The sequence below is a fragment of the Hyla sarda genome, chromosome 2, assembly GCF_029499605.1.
Source record: "Hyla sarda isolate aHylSar1 chromosome 2, aHylSar1.hap1, whole genome shotgun sequence".
Lineage (NCBI taxonomy): Eukaryota > Metazoa > Chordata > Amphibia > Anura > Hylidae > Hyla > Hyla sarda.
In genome coordinates, this window is record NC_079190.1 from 343,310,741 (window position 1) to 343,328,669 (window position 17,929).

General features: G+C 42.3%; 2 long non-coding RNA genes across 3 annotated transcripts in view; one reads left to right on the forward strand and one right to left on the reverse strand.

Moving 5' to 3' along the window:
- The window catches only part of LOC130356510 (uncharacterized), a 58,448-nt gene that overhangs the window by 35,155 nt on the left and 5,364 nt on the right, over nt 1-17,929 (forward strand). For both annotated transcript variants that reach the window (XR_008888902.1, XR_008888901.1), the window contains 2 exons: nt 12,853-12,957; nt 13,297-13,399. This is a non-coding gene — a long non-coding RNA (uncharacterized LOC130356510). The remainder of the gene's footprint in view (nt 1-12,852; nt 12,958-13,296; nt 13,400-17,929) is intronic.
- The window catches only part of LOC130356511 (uncharacterized), a 48,505-nt gene continuing 43,857 nt past the window's right edge, over nt 13,282-17,929 (reverse strand). The window contains exons 2-3 of the long non-coding RNA XR_008888903.1: nt 14,125-14,231; nt 13,282-13,369 (exon numbers count right to left, since the gene is read on the reverse strand). This is a non-coding gene — a long non-coding RNA (uncharacterized LOC130356511). The remainder of the gene's footprint in view (nt 13,370-14,124; nt 14,232-17,929) is intronic.

The following is a 17,929-nucleotide window of genomic DNA, read 5'->3' on the forward strand; positions in this document are numbered from 1 at the left end:
GCGGGAGACGGCGCAGGACGTAAATATACGTCCTGCGTCGTTAAGGGGTTAAGGGGTTAAGTGTGGGATCTCGAGATGTCTGTGCTGCAAATGGATCCCCTGTAAGAATACATCCCAACTAACATCTTTTTCCACTCAGGAGGTAATAAAGTGCAGGGATAGTGCAAATTGTGCATCTTCTTTTGTAGTTTATTTACTAATATGTAGATGTGGGATCCAATATATTGGGCGCACAGTGCAAAGTTTGCGTGCTCGAATGAATAAACACCGCTCTAATATTGCAAAAAAATGTATGCAGCACAGTGTCTCGAGACACATAACCTTAAGTCACCCTGATAATATCGACTGTCTGTCAGTTTTATAATTGAACAAATTCCTGCTAATAATCCTAATCGGTATCAACAGTTAATCAACCGAGAATCGTATTGGATTTTTAGATTTAATACTATGTGGCCCGAGGGGTTAAATGAGTGTATAGAAAAAACGGCCTTTTAATGTAGGTTTTATTGTGTGTTTTTATGTATTAATGTGTTTTTTATGCATTTGTACATTATTACATTTTTTATGTAAAATAATCCTTTCTGTTATAGGACAGGTTTATTATCTATTGTGGAATATAGTGGATTTATTATTTAGTGATTATATGTAGTATTAATAATATTCATTATGTTTACCTGTGTGAGAATTGTGGGCGTGTTGTTATCCAGGTGCGATACGTCACTTCCCTTATATATATCTCCTGCATTCTGTGTCTTGTATCACGCCTGAAGAAAGGATTATTAATATCCAGAAACGCGTTGTGTGAATAGAATAAAATAAATTTAGACTTCTACCAGTATCCTTGAACCTTTTCTGCAACAGCGCGATCTCAGCTTCCGATTTCCTCCTCCTTCACTATCTAATGGTAATGATAGACATTGCTCCTATGTCCATAATTAAATGGTTAAATGCCGTGATCAATAGAAATTTAATGTTTAAATTATGGTAATCTCTGGTGTCTAGAAGACACATTGCCAACCCCATGAGTTAATCGTGAGGTGCTGACAAGTTGCTGGGGAAGCCCTGGGCCTTACCTGTGCTCCTTGGGTTTCCATGGATCAGCGATTTTTGAAGGCTGCATTAGGCAATAGTAATACATTGGACAACAAACCCCCTTCCCCCACCCCTTTCCAATAAAAAATGTAATCATCTACTTTTCCCATTTTTCAAACTGTAAAAAATAAATAAATAAATGAATAATACACACATTTGTGATCACTGCGTGCGTAATTGTCTAAACTATTAAATTATTACATTCCTGATCATGGACGGTCAACGGCCTAAATAAAAAAAAAAGTAATAATCCAAATGCCTAAATTGCTGATTTTTGGTCACATCACATTCCAGAAAAAGTGTGAGGCTAGGATTCCAGGAGGTTATTCATGTAAAAATGCCGATAAAAATGCCCATTTTGCCACGGCCAGATGTTAGCTGCAAGTCAATAGTGAACTGCAAAATGTCAGTATAGCGTTTTTTTTAATCCTTTGTGTGTTTTTCAGCTCTTTTTGGCTCCTTGGCAGTTTTTCAAAAACGACCTCTTGTTTAGACTTTGGCGTTTTTTTTCGGGAAAATCTTGGCGTTTTTCTCCCATAGAAGTCTATGGGAGTAAAAAAACGCCAAGAAAAACACCATGTGGGTTTTAACTTTGGCATTTTTTTATGGCGGTTTAAATTTTTTTTTGTACTTTAGTGATCCAAGAAAGTGAGGGAGATACCTTTTTTAATAAAATTTTGTAGGGTAGCCGACAATAATACAAATTTAGAAAGGGCCATTTAAATGTCAAAAATAATATATTTGTTATAATTAATTTTGTTAAACTTTTTATTAATAATATATTTTAATAATCTGTTGAATAAAGTGTATGTGTTTTTTTTTTAACCTTTTTTCACTTCTTTTTCTTTATTTTTAATTTTTTTTAGGTAGTACTTCTACTCCCAGTATGGAACACACTGTTCCATGATGGGACTAGTAGTACATGTACTAATTGACAAATCGCCCCGGGTGTCACTTCTGACACCCATTGTGATCCACCTGTATAGTGTACAGATGTGGGCGGGCGGCCAGCCGCTCTTCTATGGTCCCCTGCACTGCCGTATATATATACCTATGCATATTTCCCGCAGAGAGCTGTGATTGGCCAGATGGTTCCAGCCAATCACAACTCTCTGTGGGAAATATGAATAGGTGTATATATACGTCAGTGCAGGGGACCATAGTAGAGCGGCCACCCACCCGCATCTATACATTATACAGGAGGATCACAGCGGCTGTCAGGAGTGACACCCACTGTGATCTTTCCTTAACTGCAAGTACTACTGATCCCCACACTTTGCTCCATGCTGGGAGCTGTAGTACCTGCATTAATAGACAGATCGCAACAGTGGCACTTGCTGCAATCTATTCATGCAGGTGCTACAGCTCCCAGCATGGAGCAGAGTGTGCTCCATGTTGGGAGTAGTAGTAACTGCAGTTAAGGACAGATCACAGCGGGTGTCACTCCTGACACCTGATGCGATCTTCCTATCTATTGCAGAGATGCTGAGCGGCTCTCTACAGCGCTTGCATCTCTGCGCTACACTCCGGCTGGCCAATGATATGAATAGAATTCACCTGACTCATTTATATTTCCCGCTGAGAGTGGGGATTGACTGCAACCATCCGGCAAATCACCACTCTGGGCAGAAAAAATGAATGAGTGATTGAGAATTTCTATTCACATCACTGACCGGCCGGAGTACAGAGCAGAGATGCTAGCACTGTATAGAGCTGCTCTGCATCTCTGCTATATTATTGATGATCACATTGGGTGTCAGAAGTGACACCCGGGGCGATCTGTCTATTAGAACAGGTACTTCTACTGCCATCATGGAACAGTCTGTTCCATGCTGAGAGTTGTAGTACTACCTAAAAAAAATTTAAAATAGAGAAAAAAAGTGAAACACACACTTTATTAAAAACATTATTAAAATACATTACTAATAAAAATGTAAGGCAAAACTGTCAGCTTGCTCCCCCTACACTAACCAGTGTTACTGGCTGGTAGTGCGGGGGATGCTGATCAGTTTGATGCCTACCATGCCCGGATCCGCCCTGCCGTTTTGCTGAAATCTTTGATTTTCTGTATATGCTAATTCAGTGCTAACTGGCACAGGTGGCGTAACTGGCACTCTGACGTCAGCACCGCTCGTCCGCAGCGCCACCCAGCTCATCAATATTCCTCCCCTCCTTCCACCTCTCTCTCTTTTCCCTTCTCTGTAATGAAGAGGGAATGGTGGAAGGAGGGGAGGAATATTAATGAGCTGGGTGGCGCTGCGAACAAGCGTTGCTGACGTCAGAGTGCCAGTAACTCCGCTCGTGCCAGTTAGCACCTAATTAGCATATACAAAAATCAAAGATTTCGGCCGAACTGCAGGGCGGATTTGAGCATGGTAGGAATCAAACCAGTACCGCTGGTTAGTGCAGGGGGAGCAAGCTAACAGTTTTCCTTTAAAAAAATTAATTATAAAAACAATATTATTTTTACATTTCAATGGCCCCTTTCTACATTTTTATTATTGTCGGCTACATTTTTAATTCCCTGTCCGCCTACTTAAATTGATCCCTGTTTAAAATAAAAAAAATTTTATAAAAAATAAAAGTTCCCCACATTAGGTGCCGTACAGTTCCCCCAAATTAGGTGCAGTACAGTTCCCCACATTAGGCGCAGTATACTTCCCCACATTAGGCGCAGTATAGTTCCCCCACATTGGGCGCAGTATAGTTCCCCAACATTAGGCGCAGTATAGTTCCTCACACCCCTACCCTCAATTCCCTGGTTGAACTTGATGGACGTATGCCTTTTTTCAACCGTTCTAACTATGTAACTATGTAACATTAGGTGTAGTATAGTTCCCCCACATTAGGTGCAGTATAGTTCCCCACATTAGGTGCAGTATAGTTCCCCACATTAGGTGCAGTTTAGTTCCACACATTAGGTACAGTGTAGTTCCCCCACATTAGGTGCAGTATAGTTCCCCCACATTAGGTTCAGTATAGTTCCCCACATTAGGTGCAGTATAGTTTCTCCCACATTAGGTGCAGTATAGTTCCCCCACATTAGGTGTAGTATAGTTCCCCCACATTGGGTGCAGTATAGTTCCCCACATTAGGTGCAGTATAGTTTCCCCACATTAGGTGCAGTATAGTTTCCCCCACATTAGGTGCAGTATAGTTTCCCCCACATTAGGTGTAGTATAGTTCCCCCACATTAGGTGTAGTATAGTTCCCCACATTGGGTGCAGTATAGTTCCCCACATTAGGTGCAGTATAGTTTCCCTACATTAGGTGTAGTATAGTTCCCCACATTAGGTGCCGTATAGTTCCCCCACATAAGGTGTAGTATAGTTCCCCCACATTGGGTGCAGTATAGTTCCCCACATTAGGTGCAGTATAGTTTCCCCACATTAGGTGCAGTATAGTTTCCCCCACATTAGGGGCAGTATAGTTCCCCACATTAGGAGCAGTATAGTTCCCCCACATTGGGCGCAGTATAGTTCCTCCACATTAGGTCCAGTATAGTTCCCCACATTAAGTGCAGTATACTTCCCCACATTAGGTGTAGTATAGTTCCCCCACATTAGGTGCAGTATAGTTCCCCACATTAGGTGCAGTTTAGTTCCCCCACATTAGGTGCAGTATAGTTCCCCCACATTAGGTGCAGTATAGTTCCCCACATTAGGTGTAGTATAGTTTCTCCCACATTAGCTGTAGTATAGCTCCCCACTTTAGGCGCAGTATAGTTCCCCACATTAGGCGCAGTATAGTTCCCCCACATTAGGTGCAGTATAGTTCCCCCACATTAGGTGCAGTATAGTTCCCCACATTAGGTGCAGTTTAGTTCCCCCACATTGGGTGCAGTATAGTTCCCCCACATTAGGTGTAGTATAGTTTCCCCACATTAGGTGCAGTATAGTTCCCCCACATTAGGTGTAGTATACTTCCCCACATTGGGTGCAGTATAGTTCCCCACATTAGCTGCAGTATAGTTTCCCTACATTAGGTGTAGTATAGTTCCCCACATTAGGTGCCGTATAGTTCCCCCACATTAGGTGTAGTATAGTTCCCCCACATTGGGTGCAGTATAGTTCCCCACATTAGGTGCAGTATAGTTTCCCCACATTAGGTACAGTATAGTTTCCCCCACATTAGGTGCAGTATAGTTCCCCACATTAGGAGCAGTATAGTTCCCCCACATTGGGCGCAGTATAGTTCCTCCACATTAGGTGCAGTATAGTTCCCCACATTAAGTGCAGTATACTTCCCCACATTAGGTGTAGTATAGTTCCCCCACATTAGGTGCAGTATAGTTCCCCACATTAGGTGCAGTTTAGTTCCCCCACATTAGTTGCAGTATAGTTCCCCCACATTAGGTGCAGTATAGTTCCCCACATTAGGTGTAGTATAGTTTCTCCCACATTAGGTGTAGTATAGTTCCCCCACATTAGGTGCAGTATAGTTCCCCACATTAGGTGCAGTTTAGTTCCCCCACATTGGGTGCAGTATAGTTCCCCCACATTAGGTGTAGTATAATTCCCCCACATTGGGTGCAGTATAGTTCCCCACATTAGGTGCAGTATAGTTTCCCCACAATAGGTGCAGTATAGTTTCCCCCACATTAGGTGCAGTATAGTACCCCCACATTAGGTGTAGTATAGTTTCCCCACATTGGGTGCAGAATAGTTCCCCGCATTAGGTGCAGTATAGTTTCCCCACATTAGGTGTAGTATAGTTCCCCCACATTAGGTGCAGTATAGTTTCCCCACAATAGGTGCAGTATAGCTCCCCACATTAGGTGCAGTATAGTTCCCCACATTAGGTGCAGTATAGTTCCCCACATTAGAGGCAGTACAGTTCCCCCACAGATATACAGCCTTCAGCCATATAGAGTGTATGGCTGGAGGCTGTATGCCTGTTTACTGCCCCTCTTCAGTGTTCCGACCACCGCTCCTCCGGTCCGGGGACTGGGGTCACGATCTACTGCTGTGGCCTATGGGTGATAGCAGTAGGTCCTGGGACTGTAGGAGCGGAGGTCGGAACACTGAAGATGACGTGCCGCTGGTAACTTACCATGCCCGCGGGTCCTCCTCGATGCTCCGCTCTGCTTTCCTCCTATGGGCGCACGCACAGGACGTCAGTGATGTCCCTGCATGCGCTACCTCCCGGCAGCCCCTGCGTTCTTAAAGTTAAAGTGGGGGCCGCCGTAGAGAGGTAACCACCGGGACATCCTTGTGTCCTGAAAAGATTTTTCGGGACACAGGGATGTCCCGAATGTGACAGGGGCCCCCTGCGGGCCCGGGGCCCGGAGCTGGCGCTTCATATCGCCAATGATGATCTGGCCCTGGCTGTGTGATGAGTTATTTTGATGGGACACAACATTAAAAACTGTTATAAAGGCTGTGCACTTACTACTATACATTGTAGCAGAGTGTCATTTCTTTAGTGTTGTCACATGAAAAGACACAATAAAATATTTACAAAAATGTGAGGGTTGTACTCCTTATGTGAGATACTGTATATAAACAATCAGACTACACACTGAATACAAATAATTATCAATGTTTATTGAGATTCACAAAGAATAGAAGACAAAAAAAAAAAAAAAAAAAACATGAAATAGCAGTCTGCAGACTGAAAAATATTCACAGATAATGGATGCAGGAATTAAAAAAAAAAGTGGTAACAGGTCAAAAACCTCCACAAATAGTCACGTAGAAGAGACAAAATACTTATGAGTCTACAAATAAAAATAACAACTAATAAATGGTAATGGCTTTGTCCCTTACTACCACTTTTTTGACTCTTGTTTCTATTCTCTCAGTAAACTTAAATACTTATTTATATTCATTGTGTGGTCTGATGGTTTATATAGGTATTCATTTTCATGTCTAGAATCAGACAATGTTACTTTGGTGACGCTTTGTGTTCCCATTTTTCGGGTTATAAACATTTTTAAAGCTTTAGGCCAATCACCACTCTGGGCGGAAAAAATGAATGAGTGATTGTGAATTTCTATTCACATCACTGGCCGGCTGGAGTACAGAGCAGAGATGCTAGCACTGTATAGAGCTGCTCTGCATCTCTGCTATATTATTGATGATCACATTGGGTGTCAGAAGTGACACCCGGGGCAATCTGTCTATTAGAACAGGTACTTCTACTGCCATCATGGAACAGTCTGTTCCATGCTGAGAGTTGTAGTACTACCTAAAAAAATTTTAAAATAGAGGAAAAAAAAGTGAAACACACACACACTTTATTAAAAACATTATTAAAATACATTACTAATAAAAATTTAAGGCAAAACGGTCAGCTTGCTCCCCCTGCACTAACCAGTGGTACTGGCTGGTAGTGCGGGGGATGCTGATCAGTTTGATGCCTACCATGCCCGGATCCGCCCTGCCGTTTGGCTGAAATCTTTGATTTTCTGTATATGCTAATTAGGTGCTAACTGGCACAGGTGGCGTAACTGGCACTCTGACGTCAGCACCGCTCGTCCGCAGCGCCGCCCAGCTCATCAATATTCCTCCCCTCCTTCCGCCTCTCCCTCTTTTCCCTGCTCTGTAATGAAGAGGGAATGGTGGAAGGAGGGGAGGAATATTGATGAGCTGGGTGGCGCTGCGAACAAGTGTCGCTGACGTCAGAGTGCCAGTAACTCCGCCTATGCCAGTTAGCACCTAATTAGCATATACAAAAATCAAAGATTTCGGCCGAACTGCAGGGCGGATTTGGGCATGGTAGGAATCAAACTGATCAGCGTCCCCCGCACTACCAGCCAGTACCGCTGGTTAGTGCAGGGGGAGCAAGCTAACAGTTTTCCTTTAAAAAAAAATTAATTATAAAAACAATATTATTTTTACATTTCAATGGCCCCTTTCTACATTTTTATTATTGTTGGCTACATTTTTAGTTCCCTGTCCGCCCACTTAAATTGATCCCTGTTTAAAAAAAAATTTTGTTATAAAAAATAAAAGTTCCCCACATTAGGTGCCGTACAGTTCCCCCAAATTAGGTGCAGTACAGTTCCCCACATTAGGCGCAGTATACTTCCCCACATTAGGCGCAGTATAGTTCCCCCACATTGGGCGCAGTATAGTTCCCCCACATTGGGCGCAGTATAGTTCCCCCACATTAGGCGCAGTATAGTTCCCCCACATTAGGTGCAGTATAGTTCCTCACACCCCTATGATCAATTCCCTGGTTGAACTTGATGGACGTATGTCTTTTTTCAACCGTACTAACTATGTAACTACGTAACATTAGGTGTAGTATAGTTCCCCCACATTAGGTGCAGTATAGTTCCCCACATTAGGTGCAGTTTAGTTCCCCCACATTAGGTGCAGTTTAGTTCCCCCACATTAGGTGCAGTATAGTTCCCCACATTAGGTGCAGTATAGTTCCCCACATTAGGTGCAGTATAGTTCCCCCACATTAGGTGCAGTATAGTTCCCCCACATTAGGTGCAGTATAGTTCCCCACATTAGGTGCAGTATAGTTTCTCCCACATTAGGTGCAGTATAGTTCCCCCACATTAGGTGTAGTATAGTTCCCCCACATTGGGTGCAGTATAGTTCCCCACATTAGGTGCAGTATAGTTTCCCCACATTAGGTGCAGTATAGTTTCCCCCACATTAGGTGCAGTATAGTTCCCCCACATTAGGTGCCGTATAGTTCCCCCACATTAGGTGTAGTATAGTTCCCCCACATTAGGTGTAGTATAGTTCCCCACATTAGGTGCAGTATAGTTCCCCCACATTAGGTGCAGTATAGTTCCCCACATTAGGCGCAGTATAGTTCCCCCACATTGGGCGCAGTATAGTTCCTCCACATTAGGTGCAGTATAGTTCCCCCACATTAAGTGCAGTATACTTCCCCCTCATTAGGTGTAGTATAGTTCCCCCACATTAGGTGCAGTATATTTCCCCCACATTAGGTGCAGTATAGTTCCCCACATTAGGTGTAGTATAGTTTCTCCTACATTAGGTGTAGTATAGCTCCCCACTTTAGGCGCAGTATAGTTCCCCACAATAGGCGCAGTATAGTTCCCCCACATTGGGCGCAGTATAGTTCCCCCACATTAGGTGCAGTATGGTTCCCCCACATTAGGTACAGTATAGTTCCCCACATTAGGTGTAGTATAGTTTCTCCCACATTAGGTTTAGTATAGCTCCCCACTTTAGGCGCAGTATAGTTCCCCACATTAGGCGCAGTATAGTTCCCCCACATTGGGCGCAGTATAGTTCCCCCACATTAGGTGCAGTATAGTTCCCCCACATTAGGTGTAGTATAATTTCCCCACATTGGGGGCAGTATAGTTCCCCACATTGGGTGCAGTATAGTTTCCCCACAATAGGTGCAGTATAGTTTCCCCCACATTAGGTGCAGTATAGTTCCCCCACATTAGGTGCAGTATAGCTCCCCACATTAGGTGCAGTATAGTTCCCCACATTAGGTGCAGTACAGTTCCCCCACAGACATACAGCCTTCAGCCATATACAGTGTATGGCTGGAGGCTGTATGCCTGTTTACTGCCCCCCTTCAGTTTTCCGACCACCGCTCCTCCGATCCGGGGACCGCGGGGACTGGGGTCACGATCTACTGCTATGGCCTATGGGCCATAGCAGTAGGTCCTGGGACCGTAGGAGCGGAGGTCAGAACACTGAAGATGACGTGCCACTGGTAACTTACCATGCGCGCGCGTCCCCCTCGATGCTCCGCTCTGCTTTCCTCCTTTGGGCGCTACCTCCCAGCAGCCCCTGCATTCTTAAAATTAAAGTGGGGGCCGCCGCAGAGAGGTAACCACCGGGACATCCTTGTGTCCTGAAAAGATTTTTCGGGACACAGGGATGTCCCGAATGTGACGGGGGCCCCCTGCGGGCCCGGAGCATGCACTTCATAGTGCCAATGATTATCTGGCCCTGGCTGTGTGATGAGTTATTTTGATGGGACACAACATTAAAAACTGTTATAAAGGCTGTGCACTTACTACTATACATTGTAGCAGAGTGTCATTTCTTTAGTGTTGTCACATGAAAAGACACAATAAAATATTTACAAAAATGTGAGGGGTGTACTCACTTATGTGAGATACTGTATATAAACCATCAGACTACACACTGAATACAAATAATTATCAATGTTTATTGAGAATCACAAAGAATAGAAGACAAAAAAAATTAAAAAAACATGAAATAGCAGTCTGCAGACTGAAAAATATTCACAGATAATGGATGCAGGAATAAAAAAAAAAAGTGGTAACAGGTCAAAAACCTCCACAAATAGTCACGTAGAAGAGACAAAATACTTATGAGTCTACAAATAAAAATAACAACTAATAAATGGTAATGGCTTTGTCCCTTACTACCACTTTTTTTGACTCTTGTTTCCATTCTCTCAGTAAACTTAAATACTTATTTATACTCATTGTGTGGTCTGATGGTTTATATAGGTATTCATTTTCATGTCTAGAATTAGATAGTTACTTTGGTGACGCTTTGTGTTGCCATTTTTCGGGTTAGAAACATTTTTAAAGCTTTATAGAGAATGGAAAAAAAAACACCACAGAAATCTACTTACTCAGAATATGCTATGAAAAATTACAAATACAATACAATGTCTAATACAAATTAGACATTTTTGGGACATCCTTAAATACATGATGAAATATGTGCCAAAATTTGAATGTAAACAGACACCAACAAACACCAGCAAGAGATTATAAAACCCTCCCTCATGACATCACTAGATTGTCTCTCCAATGGAGCTGAATGTTTTTGATTGATGTATTAAAGAACCTACCCCAAACATTCAAGAACATGATAGTGTACACATTGACAAGAATAGAAAAAATTGGAAATGTTGGATTGCCGGAAAACTCACCATGCAGTATAGTTATGTCTCAGGAAGATATGTATATTATTAAAGATGAAGTCTGATTAGACACTTTGTCTTGCCACAAGAGGGAAATTATCTATAAAAAGACTCTCAGAGGGTACTTTTGGGTAGAGTTCCTCTTTGTGAGAGATCATTGACTGCTAGACATATCTCTATGACATTTTGCCCAGCTGACATACTATGGGAGAGTGCACATCATTGAACTGAGAAAAACAGAATGGTCAATTCAACGAATTGCCCACTGTATAGGCTGTTCTGACCAAGCTGTTAGGAGGAGTTGGGACCAGTAGTTACATTAGGGCACTGTTGGACATTGTTTGATTTCAAAGGAAAGTAAATATGAAGTGTCTTTCATCTGTTCCACTGTTTCTTTGGCTGACTACTGCTTTTACAGTGCTGAATGTTGCCTTTCTCTTTGCTCATCTTCAAAATAGCTTGAGCAGTACATCTTGAAACTCCTATCTGCTTTGAAATCTTTGCCCGGGAGAGACCTCACAGATGCAGTATGACTACCTTATGTCCTGTTGCTATGCACAATCTTATTAAATTTAGGCGCACTACTGTGGTAGATGTAAACGGTGACATATGGCTAACCCTCAAAATTATGTTAAAATTGAGACATTTGCCAGTATATCCTTATATGAAGGACATACCTGAGCCCGCCCACCAATGTCAAGGTTTCTCAAGTGGCACGGGACCTAACACTAAACCTACCTGTGCCATCTGAGCAATACCAGGGGCCAGTGGGCAATTACAGCAGCATTATATCCGACTCACAGCCTGTTCCCAGTTCACTCCAGTGTGACTGGGCACACATACAATGGGAGGAGGAAGGCTATGAGCCCCACCCAAGTAGGCTGATGTGATGCCGACCTCACAGGTGCACCAAAATGCTGCCTTTAAGTGATTAAGGCACATTAGATTTGGAGTTTATACACCTCCAAGTAAAAGATATGAACAACAAGAAAAAAACATGGTTTCAAATGGCAGGAAATGCTCAACCCCAAATGCAGTTGTGCATTTATGCTGGGGGAGCAGATCCTGCCCTTGTGGTCTGTTGCTAAGGGCAATCCCCAGCATAAAATGCATACAATGGGGGATGCCAGCTGCAGACTACAAGTGCCACAATGGCATCCTACACCCGATGAAAAGTGTGGATGTGTAACACATAGAATAATACATAAATGTCATTCTAACCATCATTTTGAGGGTTAGTCATATGTTACTCTCTACCACAGTAGTGCACCTGAATTTATGCATTATTTTATATGTTACTTATCCACACCTTTCATCTGGTGTAGGATGCCATTGTGGCACTTGTAGTCTGCATCTGGCATCCCCCATTGTATGCATTTTATGCTGGGGATTGCCTCTAGCAACTGACTACAAGGGCAGGATCTGCTCCCCCAGCATAAACTGCATTTGGGGTTGAGCATTTCCCGTAATTTGAAACCACGTTTTTTTTCTTGTTATGCACAATCTTACCATGAAACTCTATTTTACAACATCACCTCTGCCCCCTACACAGATGTGTCCTAATTTTATGCAAGTTTTTAGAGGAGTTGATACTGTTTTGAAGGCAAAACACTAAATATTGATTTGATATACATTTTTCGTCTATTCATTCACATTGCATTTTGTTAATTGATAAAAAGGAGCCGGAGTGGAGGATGCTGACTTTCCCCTTGCTCAGGTCTCTGTGACACAGTCGTCAAAAGGTCAGGGAGACAGGAGGTGGATGGAGGAGGGCTTCATGCACTGCCACCACCAAACAGACTGGGGCTGGGGGCTCTGCCCTGTGTGTGGAGGGACTGTACATATTGGCCTGGCATCCTGGCTACATTTGCTTGGTTTACTTACTTATATTTTCCATTTGTTTTTCAGGGAAGAATAATGCATCGGTCCAAACTTCAGGGCACCGGGTGGTCTTGCTGTTCTCCTCCACTCCCTCAGAAGAGACATCACAAGTTTTTTGTACATGAGGTGTAGGTAAGCATGTAGGTTATATAGGAACTCTGCTATGCAGAACTATTGTATTAGGAACTTGTTGTTCCAACATGAACACTGAATCTGTCTGTGTATCGTTCTTTCAAACAAGTAATTTGTGTTCACTTACTGAATTATCTCATCTATAGTTGGTATTTGTTTTGTTTTCCATGCTCTTGCTATCATGACCCTGTATGTGTGGAAGACATGGCATATCAGAGTTCTTACATTAAATTGAATATTGTCAACTTCTAACAATAATAAGACCGATTCCATTTTTAACTCATTCACAGATGGGCAAAGCCATTTTATTAATTCTGTCATATTCTTCAATCTTGATAGGAGAGGGCATTTCCAGAAAATATGAGATAGAGACTCCGTCATTCCGCATTCTCTCCAGCAGTCCTTTAATGACCTTCAAATATGGAAGCCAGTCATACAAGGGGTAAAGTACCAACTTAGTAATAATTTGCTGTACCGTTCACCATGGTTAGCACAGTGTGTTGAGGATTTAAATAGTGTTATGGCTTTTTGTCAAGTCTTAATGGGGAAGGTCTTACCCATTTCCTCTTCCCATTTTAAAATGTGTTTATGCTTATACATCCCATCGTCGTCATTGAAGTGGGCCTAGACTAATTTTAATACGCATTTGTATGGTAAAGGTTTGTAAACCTGATCTGAGATGTTCTATGGTATATCACAGTAGGCCATATTGTGTTTTAGTAGAGATATTTTTTTTTATAATATGTACATATTCTCCTCCAAGGCAGGTATATCATATAGGACTCTCAAACGCCCATTGGAAGAATAACGCCCCTTCCATGACTTATGAGATATTCCATATGCCTTATCCTTCCCACAAATTTTCTTCCAGAGTAGGAATGTATAGATGTAATGATTGAAAAGTTCTCTTATATGTATGAATGGAAGATATCTGCATTGTGGATGCAAGAATCACATCACCATGTCTTAGCAGGAAGCCAGAGGTGAACAATGAAGGTGATGACATATCCAAGTGATACACTATTACTTTATAAGTTCCTGTTTCACATTGATACCCTGCTGTCTGGAATATGCTTACTTCCTTAGGGATGAGTATTATGGAGGTCAGATAAAGTGTACATTATGTTGTGTTTCAAACAGGTATATTTGAAGTATTACAGAACTTACTGTTGTATAAGCATTCTGTAGGTTCGTGTTTCTCTGTTTTCTAAGCCAGATACACCCCTTCTCAAATACTTGACACCAAGGTGATCATACATTCATCATACACTGTGCTGTACATTGAAATTATAAAATAATGTTAGTAGTATCACTAGAGACATGAACATACCGCAAATAAAGAGCGCATATGATGGACTGTATTGCAGGATTACAGTGTTTGCTTAAACATTCTAGAGACTGTGGAGATAAGCAGAAGAATACAGTCTATGATACTGCATTAGTATATCTGCTATAGAGACTATTATTAAAAACAGTCTAGTGACTGATATAGTACAGGTATTTTGGGGGGGTCTGCAGTTCCTTATGCATTTCTGTATGTCCAGACAGACTTTATAATGTTTTGCAACTTTTCTCGCTTGTTTCCACAAAACCAGTTTAACCACTAGATGGCACATAGACTGGGCATTCAGAAATGATAACTGTACTTGTAGAACAACCGATTTGGAGTGTATATATGTATTGGGTTTAGTGATCATTGAAAATATTGCATTTAACTAATTGTAAAACTTAAGCTAGAGACAATGATGTCAACATTGGCTAAATAATTCTTTATTAAAATGCCAGATTTGAACAGGGATATTAAAAACAATATATAAAATAAGACAAAATTATATGGTTTAGATGATGTGTGGCAATGGATCCACCTCCTTCAAATCAGATTGGTAAAATATATCCACTCTGGAAACTATGGAAATGCAAATACATTTTCAACTTTCATAGTATGAAACAGAATTAGAAGTACTGTCTCTTTGTACAGTTACATGCTGTGTTCACAGAGGATATCAGCAATGTATTTAGTGCTTGAAGGGCTTTTCTGGGACTATTACATTGATATGACCTTTCCGTAAAATAGATTATTGAAATCATGAAATCAGATTGAAGAAGTGCTGTGTCCCCTTTATTGTTTACCAATAATGTGCTTGATATGGGATTAAGAGCCTTATTACAAGGGGCATCTATCAGTGAACAAGACAATTATTGTTCTGAGTAACTGGGCCAGTGATGCTTTTAGAATGTTTGAAAATTGTAGTTCATCAACCCCACATGGCCCTGTGTAATGCCCTGTGGCATGTGTAGCCGAACAATGACCGTTGTGCGCCCCTACATGATACTGAACTGTGTAATAGGCACAAGCTCTACTCTAGCCAACTCCACACACCTGTGCCATGGACCCGCCGACACTGCCCCGGCTTCAAAGCAGCAGACTCCAAACAAGGAAAATGTCCAGCAATCGGGCATGAATTAAAATCTTCTTGCTTTATTAATATAAACGCGTTTCATGCACTTGTGTGCTTAGTCATAGAGCACGATATTCTATGACTTAGTGCACGAGTGCATGAAACACGTCAGAGACTTACTGTTTTATACTGGTATTGTCCTGGAATTTATATTAATAAAGCAAGAAGGTGGGCATCAAGTTGTGTAAAATATATTTCTAGGCATAGCCACTATCAATCTAGGTTTCCACACAGTTTTTTTTTATTTTTTTTAAACAGCCACTGCAGTTTTTGAGTCAAAGACAGAAGTGGATCGATTAGGAAAGAGAAGTATAAGTCCTTCCTTTATATTTCCCATGCCTTTTGAATACACTCCTGAATTTGGCTTAAAAACTGCAGTAACAGCTTTCCAAAATTTTCCAGAAAACACCTGTGTGGAAGCCTAGCCTTAGTATGGAGCTGAGCCTGACAGCAATTTCTGTCTATTGCACCATTTTGTTGTTATTAGTAATGTCCTAAATAGCTTCTTGTATTCTTGTCCATGTCTGTTGTGTGCCAAACTCTAAACATAACCTTTTCCCCTTCTAAACAATCTATTCTCTGCTGTATTTTACTTATTTGAACCAGCCAACTGTAGTGCATCATCAATGAAGTGCATGTAACCGCACTTGCTGGTCCTGTATCTTGATTCCAAGATCACTCAAGCATTGTAGTCCATCCTGTTCATGGGTACATGGGAGCCCCACATATCACTACAACCGGTAACTAATGTCCCGCTTCAAGAGGGCATTGGAATGAAGCAACTATTAAAGGGGTACTCCGCTCCTAGACATCTTATCCCCTATCCAAAGGATAGGTGGATAAGATGTCAGATCGCCAGGGTCCCGCTGCTGGGGACCCCCGGAATCTCCGCTGCGGCATGCATCTGTAGTGGCTTCTGGAACCGCTGGAGGTCCTCACGCTAAGTCCATCCCGACCACGGGGGCTGAAGATTGTGATGTCATGAGTCCACCCCATGTGACGTCACACCCTGCCCCCTCAATACAAGTCTATGGGAGGGGGCGTGTTTTCGGCTTTAATGGGGTCCATCAAGTTTCCAGCATTTTACTGGATAAAATAGCACATCTTTTTGATAGAACCTGTGATGGAGACCACAAAGATGTGTGAACCTAGCCTAGGTTATTCCTCGCAGAATTCCTTAAAGGGGTATTCCAGGCAAAACCTTTTTTTATATATATATATATCAACTGGCTACGGAAAGTTAAACAGATTTGTAAATTACTTCTATTAAAAAATGTTAATCCTTCCAATAGTTATTAGCTTCTGAAGTTTTCTGTCTAACTGCTCAATGATGATGTCACGTCCCGGATGGGATGGGCATGTGATGTGCATGATGGGAGAATATCCCCATAGGAACTGAACAGCTCCTGGGACGTGAGTCATCAGAGAGCAGTTAGACAGAAAACAACATCTCAACTTCAGAAGCTAATAACTATCTGAAGGATTAAGATTTTTTAATAGAAGTAATTTACAAATCTGTTTAACTTTCCGGAGCCAGTTGATATATAAAAAAAAGTTTTGGCCTGGAATACCCCTTTAACCTGATAACGACCATGGACGAGTATAGACGTCCAGGTTGGCGGGCGTTCCCGCACCTGGACGTCTATATTCGTCCATACTTCTCGTGGGTGCTGCCCAGTGCACCCACGAGATCGCGGCAGGGACTCGTCTGTATCACACAGCCGGGACCCTGCTGCACAGCCAGGACCGAAGTAAACTTCGGTCCCGGCAGTTTTAACCCTTACAGCAGCGGTCGGAAGTGACCGCGGGCTGTAAGTGTTATGACAGAGGGAGGGAGCTCCCTCTGTCTCCTTTGCAGCACCCCGCATTGCGATTGCGGGGTGCTGCGTGTAATACGCGGCTGGCCGGGGCCTGCCGCACTGCCGGGAGTGAAGTTCACTTCACTCCCGGCAGTTTAACCCTTACAGCCGCGGTCAGAAGTGAGCGCGCGCTGTAAGGAGTTCTGACAGAGGGAGGGGGCTCCCTCTGTCTCTCCTGCAGCACCCCGGAGCATCGCAGGGGTGCTGCTGCATACCTGGGCTGCCGGGGGTCCTACAAAGACCCCCAGGTCTGCCCTGGGTATTGCCTGAGAGGCACGTCCTAATATGCTGCCTGCTAGTGAAAACTGGCAGGCAGCATATAACTGCAATGCTTTGGAATACTAAGTATTCCAAAGCATTAAAAAGTGTAAAAATAAATAAATAAATAAAATAAAAGTGTAAAAATAAATAAAAATGTAATAAAAGTGTAAAAAAAATATATATATATTAAAAATACATTTATTAAATGAATCTAATTAAAAAAAAAAGCATAATGTGTAGGATCGCATTGGCGGACATGTCCGCCACGTGATCCTACACATTATGCAGCAGTCACGGTAATGAGCTCGCTGCTGCGGCTGGGTAGCTTTGTGCGTCCACTCATAGCGGCGGATTTTCCGCCAGCAGTCATGAGCGGACACACTGAGCTACCCA